The sequence below is a fragment of the Octopus bimaculoides genome, chromosome 10 (assembly GCF_046866305.1).
Source record: "Octopus bimaculoides isolate indiv1 chromosome 10, ASM4686630v1, whole genome shotgun sequence".
Taxonomy (NCBI): domain Eukaryota; kingdom Metazoa; phylum Mollusca; class Cephalopoda; order Octopoda; family Octopodidae; genus Octopus; species Octopus bimaculoides.
Window position 1 is genome coordinate 85,495,204 of NC_142937.1, and position 13,584 is coordinate 85,508,787.

The following is a 13,584-nucleotide window of genomic DNA, read 5'->3' on the forward strand; positions in this document are numbered from 1 at the left end:
AAGATGAAATAGCAAATAATATTTAATAAAATAGTGTTATTAATAAGCACAGAATTAGGAAATATATTACCTGTTTGCCAGCAGTATATTACTTGAACTGTGACAAGGCTGACTGATTGACAAAATAACATTATTGACATGAATATGCTTCAATTTTGTTGTCCTGAAATGTAACACGAAAGCAGAACAAACACAACACTCTACAAAAGAGTGTTGAGGGTCTATATATACATTGTGTGTGTGTGTGTGTGTGTGTGTGTGTGTGAACAAACAGAAGTAGCAGTCATTATGTAGTTGGAGTTATCCAGTAGTTCCTTATACTACTTAAAGTTCTGTAGATATGAAAGAAAAAAAAAACCATGACCAGCTCCTTGGACCATTTTCACCCCCATGTCTGAGGAACTAGTCATGTTTTTTCATCCACGAAACTTCAAGTAACCTTAGGAATTATCACTCTCTCTCCCTCTCTTTACATATATATATATAATATTTAATGCACACAATATACAGATACAAGCTACTAATTGTTTCTGTTTGGAGATGCGAGTCTTATGCTTATCTTTATGCTGTATCCATTAAATAATATTTATCTCCCACTGGATGGAGTACTCTTTATTGCTGATTGTACCTTAATGAAACAGTAAACTCTCTCTCTCTATATATATATATATTTGTAATAATGTAGTCAAACCAAATAGCGATATTTCTGAAAACATTTAATATGTATGTTTCAGGTTTGCATAATATATAACAGGAAAGGCATCCATTATGTAAACCTTCCTCAGTTAAAGCATTTAAAAAATATGGCGAAATTAATGGAAAAAAATTTCAATATATATGCTGTTAGAGCAGTAAGTTGGCTACTAAGTTAAGAGATTAGATATGTATAGAGAGAGGGAGAAAGAAGGAGAGAGAGAGTCTCTCTTCCCCTCTTTATACATATCTATTCTCCTAACCTAGAAGCCGACTTACTGATCTAGCCATATATAGATTGAAATAAATATTCCCATCAATATTTCCATATTTTGAAATGATTTAATTGGAAAAGGTTTACGTAATAGAGGCATTTCCTATTTTATATCATGCAAACCTGAAATGTGCATATTAAATGACTTTTAAAATAGTACTATTTGGTTCGACTTCTTTACTATGACTAACACGATTTGATGCCAGTACCAACTAGCTGGTTTTGACTCCACCACATATGTGGACACTCTAACAATGATTTGGAGTAGTTTATTATGTTTAACATGTAGAAAATTCCAGTACTGTACCCTGCTCCTTAGCATAATATCACACACACACATGCACATACTAGAGATATCACAAGCATGCATAAGTCTGTAGTATGTATCATGCTCTTGTTAATTGTTTTAGGTACCTAAATAGTTGTGAGCAGACACAGATGTCCACTTGGCCTCCCATCCTTGATTCAATGTAGCTTCCAGGATATGACAACTAGAGCGAGAGAGGGCTGCACCAGCGCTCAGCTTGTACTCAATTCTGTTGTGTAAACTGGAGCACAAGGACACAAAGCATTATTCATTCCAGTATTCAAACTCCATGACCTTATGGTTGTGAACCCAACATTCTAAATACTAAACCTTGGGCCTGCTCACCCCCCCCCCCCACACACACATGTGAGTCTGTAGTAGATGTATACAAGGGGGGTGCTGAAAAGTTTCTGGCTTTGGGTAAAAGAAAATACAGGAGGGTCAGTTAAGTATGAATATATTCAACATATTCTCCTCTCTGGTTCACACACTTTTTGCAGCAGTCCTTCGGTTTTTCTAAGCCCTGTAAAAAAAAAATTCAGAAGGTTGGGTCTGCAACCAAGCCTTTTGCAATATTCTTTCCAGCACCACCTCGTATGTATAATGTATACGCATATGTATGATGTTTCAACCCAGCTAACATGTGGATTCAATGAAAGCAAGCTGGAAAGTAATGAAATTAAACCTGTTCTATTTAGTTGATGTAACAGATGTCAACAAGGGTGTGATATTGTAACAGTTGCAGCCTGTAAGAGCTTTTGGTTTGTTAATTGTTGCACCACTAAATGTGTTGCATCGCTGCATAATGTAATGGTTGTTGTGTCACTACCAAGTTGCACTGACTGTTGAAACAACTGTTATTTAGAATGTTGGTTGTTAGAATGGCCATACTCTGTTATCAGCAATTATGTATACATGTTGTTACAGCATAATAGTAATTGCTGATTAGTTGGGAAGAGTTAAACCAATTAATTTTAGTAAATTTATTCAGACGACTGGTACATCACATGTTACATTTATTAAAAAAATGTGTGTTTGCTAACCTTTGTTCTCTTTTATTTATTTATATATGTATTTATATTTTCTGTATTCATGCATTAATTGTGGACTTTGTTATTTATTTCCACAATTTATGCTTGTGCATTCCATAAGACATTGTCTTTGTTATTGTAATCTAATATATATATATATATATATATATATTGTGTGTGTGTGTGTTTGTGTGTTCCTATCTATCAACCCATCCATCTGTCGGTTTATCTTTCTATCCATCTATCCATCAATCTACCTATCATCCAGGTTCCACTAACAGAATGAGTGAATCAACAACATAGGCTAGCGATAATGTGGGATTAATGAGTTAGATAATGAATAGAAAGTCAAAGGTTGATAGATGAACCACTCTTATTGCCAGCTAAAACCAAAACATCAAGAAATAAGATTAATTAAATTATGAATTAAGATGGAACACTTGTGGAAGGTATCTGTTCAGTCTACTATCTTGTTCATACTATTCTCAGTGATTAAGTCTTTTCTACAAGGACAAAGAAATAAGACTAGCATCTGTAATGTTCGCTCTAAGACCCTTTTACGTTTTATCAATGAGGATTGGCCCTGTTGACTTTTTTAGATGAAGGATACAATTGAGAAAAATTGATAATTTTCCCTGTGACATCGAACCAGTCTCATGGTGTCTGTTTTCTGGGTGATTACCACATATACCATGATATTTGCTACTGAGCTAACGAATGAACACTATCTCTTAGTGTTCATAGATCAGTTTTAACTCCACTACTACTGTAACCATATTCCACACCTTTGCCCATGACTTGGTTATCAATTTGCTATCAGATTTTTATCGATGTTGCTTTAAGTGTACAAACTGTAAAATTAGTTTACATGTAAAAACTTGTTTTGAAAACTCATGTCACTGAAATCAGTGTTTTTATATTTGCTCAGGTCATAACTTTCATATTAATTCCATTCAGCTGTCCTTAATCATGTCTTAGCCAGGTTGGATTTGAAGAGCATAAAATCCCAACAAGGCAACTCGCTTATTTTCTCTTGTGGAATATTTATTTAGTTCAGGGGTTCTTTGATTACTATTTTATCTTGGTGGACCCCTAAAGGCATGCGATATTTAAAAACTAGTTTCATAGAAACCTCTTTCAAAATTCCTATTTTGTTTTTCACACATTCACTTGTTTAGGTTGAACTACGTAAAATGTTAGCGAAAGAAACCTAGCTGTTTCATGTAATACAAACAGCTAAAACAAAATTTTTTTCAGGAGCCCTTAGAACACTATTGTGGATCCCCGATTTACTATTTTGTTATGTGGAACCCCTAAAATCTCATATGGACTCTCAGGTGCCATATGGATCCCAGTTGAGAACCACTGATTTAGTTGAAGGAAAATGGGGAAGAGAGTATCCATAGCTTTTGTAGGCCCATCCAGACAGGTGTGGTTGTTGTTTAGCTTGAACCTTGGCCTCTATCTATAAGGAAAATGAAAGCAGAACAGGACTTCTATAGGTTTTCAGTTTTAGTGAGGAAAGGACTGGGTAAAATATTCAGTTGAGAGGTTTACTGAATAAATCACTGTAAATTTAAGAGGAAGGAAGGCTGTGTTGGGTGGTACATGGCTTGCTGGTTCAGAAGAGCAGAAGCCTTATGGAAGAGGTGTGTTGAAGAAATGGCATATCAGTGAATAGGTGATTTAGTATGTTGATAAGTGAACATTTACAAAGCAAACTACTACTGAATTGTTTGGGATGGGATGTAGGGAACAGTCTAGGGTGTACGTGTAGCTGCTATGAAGAAGATATTTCAAGTAGGAAGAGTGAACCACATTGACTAAACTTAGCCTTCAAATCTTCCCATTAACAAAAGACATTTACAGACAGGCTGACATTCCTTATCAAAAGTGTGAAATATTCCTTTATCAGATAATTTTGGGGAAGCTGAGATAAATTCTCTAGAGCACTTTAGTTCTAATGGAAGGCACTTTTCTAAAGCATCTTAAGAATCAGACTCTATTAAACATGAGCCACCTTCTCTTTATGAATACCACAATCTCTCAATTTTTCAATAGATACCCCTAAATATTCACCACCCTAATTATCTATGAATTGATTGATTCATTTCATTTTCAAGTCAACTTTGAAATAATAGTGATATAATTGCTAACAAAGTCACCTTTATTAGTACTTTTATTGTAGCCCCAGCCTACAAGAATTACTGGACTTGAACTCAGTATCTTGAGCTCATGAAACCTCCTTTATAATACCGGGCCTTTTCCAACTGAGCCATTTCCAACCTGTTGATACCTGTTTGCAATTAGCTAAACTGGGCTTTTGAAATTAAATCTCTTGATCACAGCCTGTAAGCACTGCTAGGGACAGAACATAAACATCTGACTCATTCAATTGATTATCTGATATCCCTGTTGACTCAGTCATTTGAAGCTTTGAGTGACTAATTTATAAACAAGGAAATAAGGTAGCCTTTATGTGGTCAGTTGACCTGCTAGAAGTAGCAGTCAAATCCCTTTCAAATTACATCTACCAACCACGTAAGAAAATTAAAAAAATGAATACCTTGAATAAAGTAATCCAAGGTACACTGTTACCAAAAACTAGATGAGATGGTAATATCTGGTACGTCTTTGATCATAGAGATGTTCAATTTGAGTTGACCACTACTTGAGTGAAAAACACACAGAATTAAATGGAGTGTATAGATTGAATTTGCATTGTTGGGTCACTACTTGGATCTCTTTTGATCATTTTGCTTCTTATAGTATTGGCATATTTTAACTCGCATATCAAGCTGTTGTAGTATAGCTTCAGGTCAGCTTCGATGCAGTAGACTTACTGGTCACTTGACTAAATAACTTGGTGCTACTGACAGGTTTTATTTTTTAAGATGTTAGAGGTAAATTTGTAGGAGATTTCACTGTTATTTCTAGCATCTCATGTGACTACATAGGGGCTGTTTCATTGGGCATGTCTGATATTGTTGCAGGGATTAAAAGAATTAATAAAAAGTACTGGATAAATACTACATTTTTGGGGGGAAAAATTCAAATCATGTCAATATTCATGTTGTCGTTCACCACATTGGTGAGGGTGGGCGATAAACATGTACCAGTCATATACTGGGAGCGATCTAATCACTATTTTCCTCACCCACCTACTCGAATTAATGGTCTTATGCCTTTAGGGATCGTTCTTCTTATTGTTGTTGCTGTTACCACTGTTGCTACTACAGCAACCTTTATTATTACTATTAAACAAAGACACAAACTGTTCACGTGTTTGTGTGTGTGTGTGTGTGTGTGTGTGTGTGTGTGTGTGTGTTGGGTGTACATGTATGTGTGTGTGTGTGTATTTTGTATTCCAAAGCTACAAACACTAAAAATATATATTATTATTTGCCATTTTTCAGGGTAAGTTTTTTTAACATTTATTTTGAGAAATAGCTGTCAGATCTCCCTCAAACCACACCCTACTCTCTGTCTGTCAAGAAAGGAAATGGTGAAAGACAAATATGGAGCAGTATGGGCAAGAATTAGAAACACAAACAACAAGTAAAGAGTAGCAGGGTCTGTGTCAAAGAAAGTTTCCAGAATACATTTGTGTGATGTCAAACTATTTTCTTTTTGTTTCAGTCTCTTTTTTTAATTTGTCTTGTTTCTCTCTCTCTCTCTCTGGTATAGTGGAATAAAAAGAGATATCAAAAGAAAAATACATACAAAGAGAGGGAGGGAGAAAAATAAATAGACAGGGGAAAGATAGTGATAGTGACAATGGCAATAGTTTGAAAAGACTGTATAACACGTTCATTTGCATAATTTGTTGTAAAACACTTTCTGAGATAACTCTCTTGTTAAACTCCTCTAGCTTGAGTGATGCCAGATATGAGTCAACGCAATGCAGTCTCTGTACATTGGCTTCAGCTTGGAGTCACAACTGTGTCATAGACTCATTCAACTTATTACATACTGAAATATTGCTCTACACCAGTGTTTCTCAACCTTTTTACCATTGCGTAACCCTTAAAATAAACTGCATGTCTCAAGGAACCCCTGCACAAAACAAAATTATATACCATATCTTTGTCATATATTTTCATCGTAGTTCACATGGCAAATACCACACACACACACACACACGCACGCACACACACACACACACACACACACACACATTTATATATATCATGAAATTAGCATTAGCTTATCTCACTCTTTCTCACAGAAACCCTAGGAATCTTTTGTGGAACCCCAGTTGAGAAACACTGCTCTACACCAATGTAAATATATAATATTAGTTTCTAATTTTGGCACAAGGCCAGCAATTTTGGAAGAGGGGTTAAGCTGATTGCATCAACCCCAGTGTTCAACTGGTACTTACTTTATCAACCTCGGAAAGTCAACTTCGGCAGAATTTGAACTCAGAACGTAGCAACAGATGAAATACCACTAAGCATTTCACCCGGCGTGCTAACGTTTCTGCCAGCATGCCACCCTAATAATAATAATGATGATGATGATGATGATGATGATGATGATGGTGGTGGTGGTGGTGGTGGTGGTGGTGGTGGTGGTGGTGGTGGTGGTGGTGGTGATTTCCAACATAGGTACAAGGCTACCAAATTGTTTAGAGAGGAATGTTGTAAATTTAACTGACTCAAATACATAAATAATACTTATTTTGATTGACTTCTGGATAGGTTAGAAACCAAGATGATCTTGGCAAGATTTAAACTCAAAACGCAAATATAAGATTCTCAATTATTCTATCGGTTCTGTGATGCATCACTCATTGTAGCATCTATATCTCTGTCAGTTGCTGTTCTAGGAAGAATAAACAACTATGAAATTATTATCATTTAATGTCAGTCAGACTGCTTGGTCTGAAATGAAATGTGACCTACATTACCAAGAATATTTTGGGTGGTGCCAGATGTGGTTGGTGACAACAGACAGACCTACCTACACACACTTGCATTCAATCTCGATCAACAAGAGACAATAGATTTGTTTAATATTTCTCCTGGTTGCTTCTGTTTTATTGACAGACTAATCAAAAAGTTATTGGAAAGCAACTGAATTAATTTGCTGTTATTATGGTTGTTTAACCCCAGGTCAGTGCTGAACAGACTTATGAACAAAGATATTTTTGCTATGACCACCGTCATGTCATTTCTTCAGAAATGGCATGTTAAGGATGTGAGTTGAAGATTTGACTGATATTTCTAGCAGGCCAAGCAACTGTGTTGAGATTCTCCTCATTTACTGTGTACAGAATCATTTTATGAAGTACTTGCAAATAAGATATATATGCAGGAGTGGCTATGTGGTAAGTAGCTTGCTTACCAACCACATGGTTCCGGGTTCAGTCCCACTGCGTGGTACCTTGGGCAAGTATCTTCTACTATAGCCTCAGGCCAACCAAAGCCTTGTGAATGGATTTGGTAGATGGAAACTGAAAGAAGCCTGTCGTATATATGTATATATATATGTGTATGTTTGTGTGTCTGTGTTTGTCCCCCCAACATCGCTTGACAACCGATGCTGGTGTCTTTACGTCCCCGTAACTTAGTGGTTCGGCAAAAGAGATCGATAGAATAAGTATTAGGCTTCCAAAGAATAAGTCCTGGGGTCAATTTGCTCGACTAAAGGCGGTGCTCCAGTATGGCCGCAGTCAAATGACTGAAACAAGTAAAAGAGTAAAAACAGAAATAAATGTTCCGCCAATAAATTATATAAATTTTTATTCACTCATTTCTGCAATGGCTTGTTGAATTTCTAGAATTTTTACTACATGGTAAATATTCATAACCTCTTACTAGTATAGCTTTTGGAGCAATGTTCTGCACTAAATTTACCACATGGTATATACTTTTCTACTTTAGGCACAAGGGCTAATTTATAGGTTTCTTTCTCTAACATTTTACATGTTCAACTTACATAAGTTAATGTGTGAATAACAAAACAGGAATTTCGAAAGAAGTTTCAATAAAACCAGTTTTTATACATCAAATGGTGATGGGGGTCCACCAGAATAAAATAGTAATCAAAGGGGTCCATAGATAAAAAAAATGTTTAGAACCCCTGGGCTAGATGGGTACTTACTGAGGCAGTATTTTATGGCTGCATGCTGAAATAGAAGATATATACCTAAGGTCCCATGCAGATGAATTTGAGACTATGTGGTTGGAAAACAAACTTTTTAACCACATAGCAGTATGTATGTATGTATGTACGTACGTACATATGTATATATGTGCGTACGTATGTACATATGTATGTATGTATGTATGTATGTATACGTATGTTTGTTTGTTCATTCTTCCTTTAAAATATGTTTTGTAGCAGTTGTTGGAAGCCATTGTATATAAATTTTAAAAAATCGTTATATTTAAACTAGTTTATCTTCAATTTGATGTCTATAATTTTTCCTTAGATATATTGTCAATTGGATTTGAAAGTTATTGATTTCTTATATAGATACAATAGAAGCCGAGTAGACTAGGCATTGGACTACTAGCATATGGTACATATGTTCAAATACACTGTTCATCTGGTCAATCTTGCTTGTACTTACTCTGATCACGCCGCCCATCATGATCTCACATACCATTTGGGAGGTCAGTCGGGCAATCCACTATCATAATAATAATAATAATAGTATTAAAGTCAAGAGTGCAGTGGGACAAAAATAAAATGGGAAAAAAAGGCAAACAAGATTGTGATTGAATGTTGGCTGAGAATGAGCCAAATAAAAGAAGTTTCATGAAGTGAATGAAGAGAATTTGGGATGAAAAAGGAGTTTTTGAATATTCCACCCAGTGACTGATAGGCCAGGGAAAGATTAGAGATTGAAGAAATTTAGAGAAGAATAAAAAATGAACAGGAAAAGTGAAACAACAGTAGCAGAAAGTGGTAATGAAGGGGGAAGAGATGAAAAAGAAGGAAATCACTATGTGCCTGAGAAATAACGATGGAGTAGACAGTAAAGGTGATCTAAATGGAGAAGTGACAATAAATGTTGAACAAGACTTGGATGCTGAAGAGAAGGAGATTCTAGAAATGCTGCAAGGTAAAATGTTTGGTGTGAACAATGAAATGCCATCGAATGTAAGGCATATGGACAAAGGGAAAATAAGGAGAGCCATAGGCAAAGTAAATGGCATTTTGAGCTTGGTTTAAAATGGAGAACATTAGAGAAACAGACCAGCTAATCATAGCTGCTGATAATGTAGCTGATATAATAGGATACAAGTAGAAGATAGTTGAAGAAAAGAAAGAACCAAAGTGGAGGAAGAGAATACGAATGAAGATGGAAAAGATACAGAAGGAACTGGGTCAATTAAATGGGATAACGAGAGGAGAACTGAAGAATGAAGTTGTAATCTGAAAATTGAATGGGTGGCACAGGATGGAATAGAGGGGAAAGCAAATAGTACATGAAGAATTGTCGCAAAGAGTGATGGCATTAAAGGTTAAATTGAAAAGATATGATGCTAGATGACAAAGTTTTGAACAGAATAGATTGTTTCAATTAAATGAAAGGTGCTTTTTTTTTTTGTTTTGAAGAAATAGAGGGCCAAAAGACATGTTTACCTGAAAGATCAGAAATGAACAACACCGTTTGTATAACAATGATGTTTGTTTATCACTGTTGCATGATACCAAGACTTAGAGAAACACACACACACACACACACACACACACACATATATATATATATATATATATATATATATATATATATATATATATATATATATATATACTGTGGGCTTCTTTAAGTTTCCATCTACGAAATCCACTCACAAGGCTTTGACCAACCCAGAGCTATAGTAGAAAGCACTGGCCTGAGGTGCTACACAGTGGGACTGAACCTGGAACCATACAGCTGGCGAGTGAAATTAACCACACAGCCAAGTCAACAGCTTATCACAATCATGTTTATGCCTCAATAAAATAAATAACTTTTCTCATTTTTTTTTTTGCAATAAACAAACTAAATTTATAATTTTTAAAAATTACATGAAACTAACAGAATTATTTTTATCTCTATTTCCAAGAATAATTAAATAATCAGGTGATCTTACGGTACGAGTCCTAAATATCTGCCTTTTCCGTAAAAAGTGTTGGAGAGAAACAGGGAAACGACGTCATAAAAGCGAAAGACATACAGAGAGCGCGATTTATTTTGAAGGGGTTAGGGTTTGGGTTAGGGAATTCCGTCCCTAACCGTAACCGTAACCCTAAACACTAACCCTAACTCTAAAACCCTAACCCTGACACTAAAACCCTAACCCTAACACTGTAGTGAAGATCGTGCGGGTGTTACGGAGGAGGCCGATCTTTGGTAAAGATTGCCGAAGACACTTTTTATGGAAAAGGCCGATATTTTGGACTCGTACCGTAAGATCGCTTTGGTATGAGTCCTAACCGTAAGATCGCCAATAATCATTTTCTAAATGTATTGTTACGTTAGGTAATATATGAACTTAACTAGAATTTCTGCTATTTCTAGCACTAGTTTCATAAATTCAAAATAATCAGTATATATAGGGTTTAACACATACTTTAAGAAATTATTATTTCTTATATTTAATTGTTTATGTCATGATTTTATTTACTCCATGTACCCAGACTTTGTGGACACCCTCTATAATATATCGTAGTGTATACAATTGCTTATGTATCTAATGCAACATTTTGCAGAGATTATTTCAGCTGATAGGCAAAAGTATGTAAAAATGCCAGCACATTTACAATATCCCACCCTTTTCTACTTATTAAAAAGGCGTTTTAAGTATAATATTCTCTCTAGAACTTCTCAGGTCTAGGGTGGTGGAATGGCAGCCATGTAAGAACAGAGAGTTGATCTAAATGATCTGTAGTAATTTACAGTTTAATTCCTGTAAATCTACAATTCTTAACCTGGGGAAATTTGCTCTCAGGGTTGGGAGGGGTGGATTTTGGGATTCCAGTGGAGGGAAATTTATGGATGCAAGTGAGGAAATTGTTTTTAGATTGAAAAATAATCTAAAAAACATTATTATTATTCATACTGTTTTTGCTAGATTTATCTTAATGATTATTTCAAGGATGTTAATGTTAAATTGATACAAACTATTCCTGATATGTAATAAATTGTATTGTATACAAAAATACGTTTTTCTTATATATGGAGAGTGGGAAATTGGGATGCTTAACTGGTAAAGAGGGGAAATACAGGGGGAAGAAAAGGGTTAAGAAGCACTGCTCTAAGTTATGAGTAAAAAAAAAACTTGCTTGCCAACCACATGGTTCCGGGTTCAGTCCCACTGCGTGGTACCTTGGGCAAGTATCTTCTACTATAGCCTCAGGCCAACCAAAGCCTTGTGAATGGATTTGGTAGATGGAAACTGAAAGAAGCCTGTTGTATATATGTATATATATATATATATATATATATATATGTATGTATGTATGTATGTATGTATGTATGTGTCTGTGTTTATCCCCTCACCATCGCTTGACAACCGATGCTGGTGTGTTTACGTCCCCGTAACTTAGTGGTTCGGCAAAAAGAGCCCGATAAAATAAGTACTAGGCTCATAAAGAATAAGTCCTGGGGTCGATTTTCTCGACTAAAAGGTGGTGCTCCAGCATGGCCGCAGTCAAATGACTGAAACAAGTAAAAGAGAATAAAAGAGTCCTTACTGAGGTCACTGTGTGTTATATTGACCCGCTTTGAGTTTGACTTAATAAGGTTGATTCAGAATATAAACTTTTCTCACAATATTCCACCGTGAGAAATTAATATGTCACAAATGCATACTGCAATTTGTTATATTTGACTCTTGTCTCTTGCTTGAAAAGGTTTGCCATTTTGAATGTTTATGTTATTTCCGAAATTATAAGATGACTGATGAAATTCTGTGCCGTCATACTTTACTGAGGTTGCCCTTATCTGTTTTTATCAAATGAACCATATATCATACTCCCTCTCTTCTCTTTATGGATAACAGTTTACTTCACAAAGGTCTTTCAGTTGCAATTTGTTAGTAACTTAGTAACCCCTCATCTGGCTTAGTCATTAGGGGCCTCTCCTACCATCCCCTCAAATCATTTATTGAATAATTAGCTTGAATAATTTAGAGTGAGTTCCTGGAAAAGTCACTTTCCCACTCACTGACTCATTTTAAGTAGTTATAAATAAGTACCATGAGGCTATGGAGGCTCAGAAACTCCCTTCTTGTTCGTATTTTCTTCTCAGCCACTGATTGGCAAACTGAACGACATTCTTATCTAGCTGTACCTTTAACTCTTTGCCAGGAAAGTGTGACAAGGCCATGTGCCTTCAGTACTAATTGATAAAATAACAATCATCATCGTCATCACATTTTCAAGTTATAGTCACCTGGATTAACTTGATTGCATTTTCTTATTATTTCAATATAATCTCATACAATTCATGATGACATAATGAAAAAGAAAGAAAGAAAGAAAGAAAGAAAAGAAAAGAAATAAAGACAAGCAGAATGATAAAATTCAAACATAAGATACACACATACAGTCACCATGTGTCATAACTAAACAATCTCTTTATTAGATATAAAAGAAAAAAAGACAAATGGTTTGTTTATTCATTGCTATGTGGTTAAAAAGTTTGTTTTCCAACCACATAGTCTCAAATTCATCTGCATGGGACCTTGGGTATATATCTTCTATTTCAGCATGCAGCCATAAAATACTGCCTCAGTAGGTACCCATCTAGCCCAGGGTTTCTAACCATTTTTTTATCTATGGACCCCTTTGATTACTATTTTATTCTGGTGGACCCCCATCACCATTTGATGTATAAAAACTGGTTTTATTGAAACTTCTTTCGGAATTCCTGTCTATTTTTAAAGTCACCTCCATTCTATTTCTTATTGATGCCATGGGTTGAGCTGTTGTCAAATTTATTTATTGCTTCACTTCCTTGTCTTGTTCTAACTCACTTATATCTGTCCTGAAAATCTCATTTCAAGTTTTCGTCAATCTGCCATGTGGTTTAAGAAGTTCACTTCCGAACCATGTGGTTTTGGGTTCAGTCCTGCTGTATAGCACCTTGGGCAAGTAGTTTTGTGAGTGAATTTGATAGATGAGAACTGAAAGAAGCTCGTGTCTGTGTGTGTATGTATTGTGTATACATGCATATGTATGTGTGTATTTTTTTCCAGTGTTCCTCTTATTCTTTCTTTTTTTAAGACCACGAGAAATTTGGCTGTTATTTCTAATGGACTGACCAACCATATTGG

The 13,584-nt window shown here is 35.5% G+C and overlaps 1 protein-coding gene across 4 annotated transcripts in view; it reads left to right on the forward strand.

The window, feature by feature from the left end:
- The window catches only part of LOC106871331 (growth hormone-regulated TBC protein 1-A), a 79,491-nt gene that overhangs the window by 43,088 nt on the left and 22,819 nt on the right, over positions 1–13,584 (forward strand). The gene's annotated exons all lie outside the window — the stretch shown is intronic.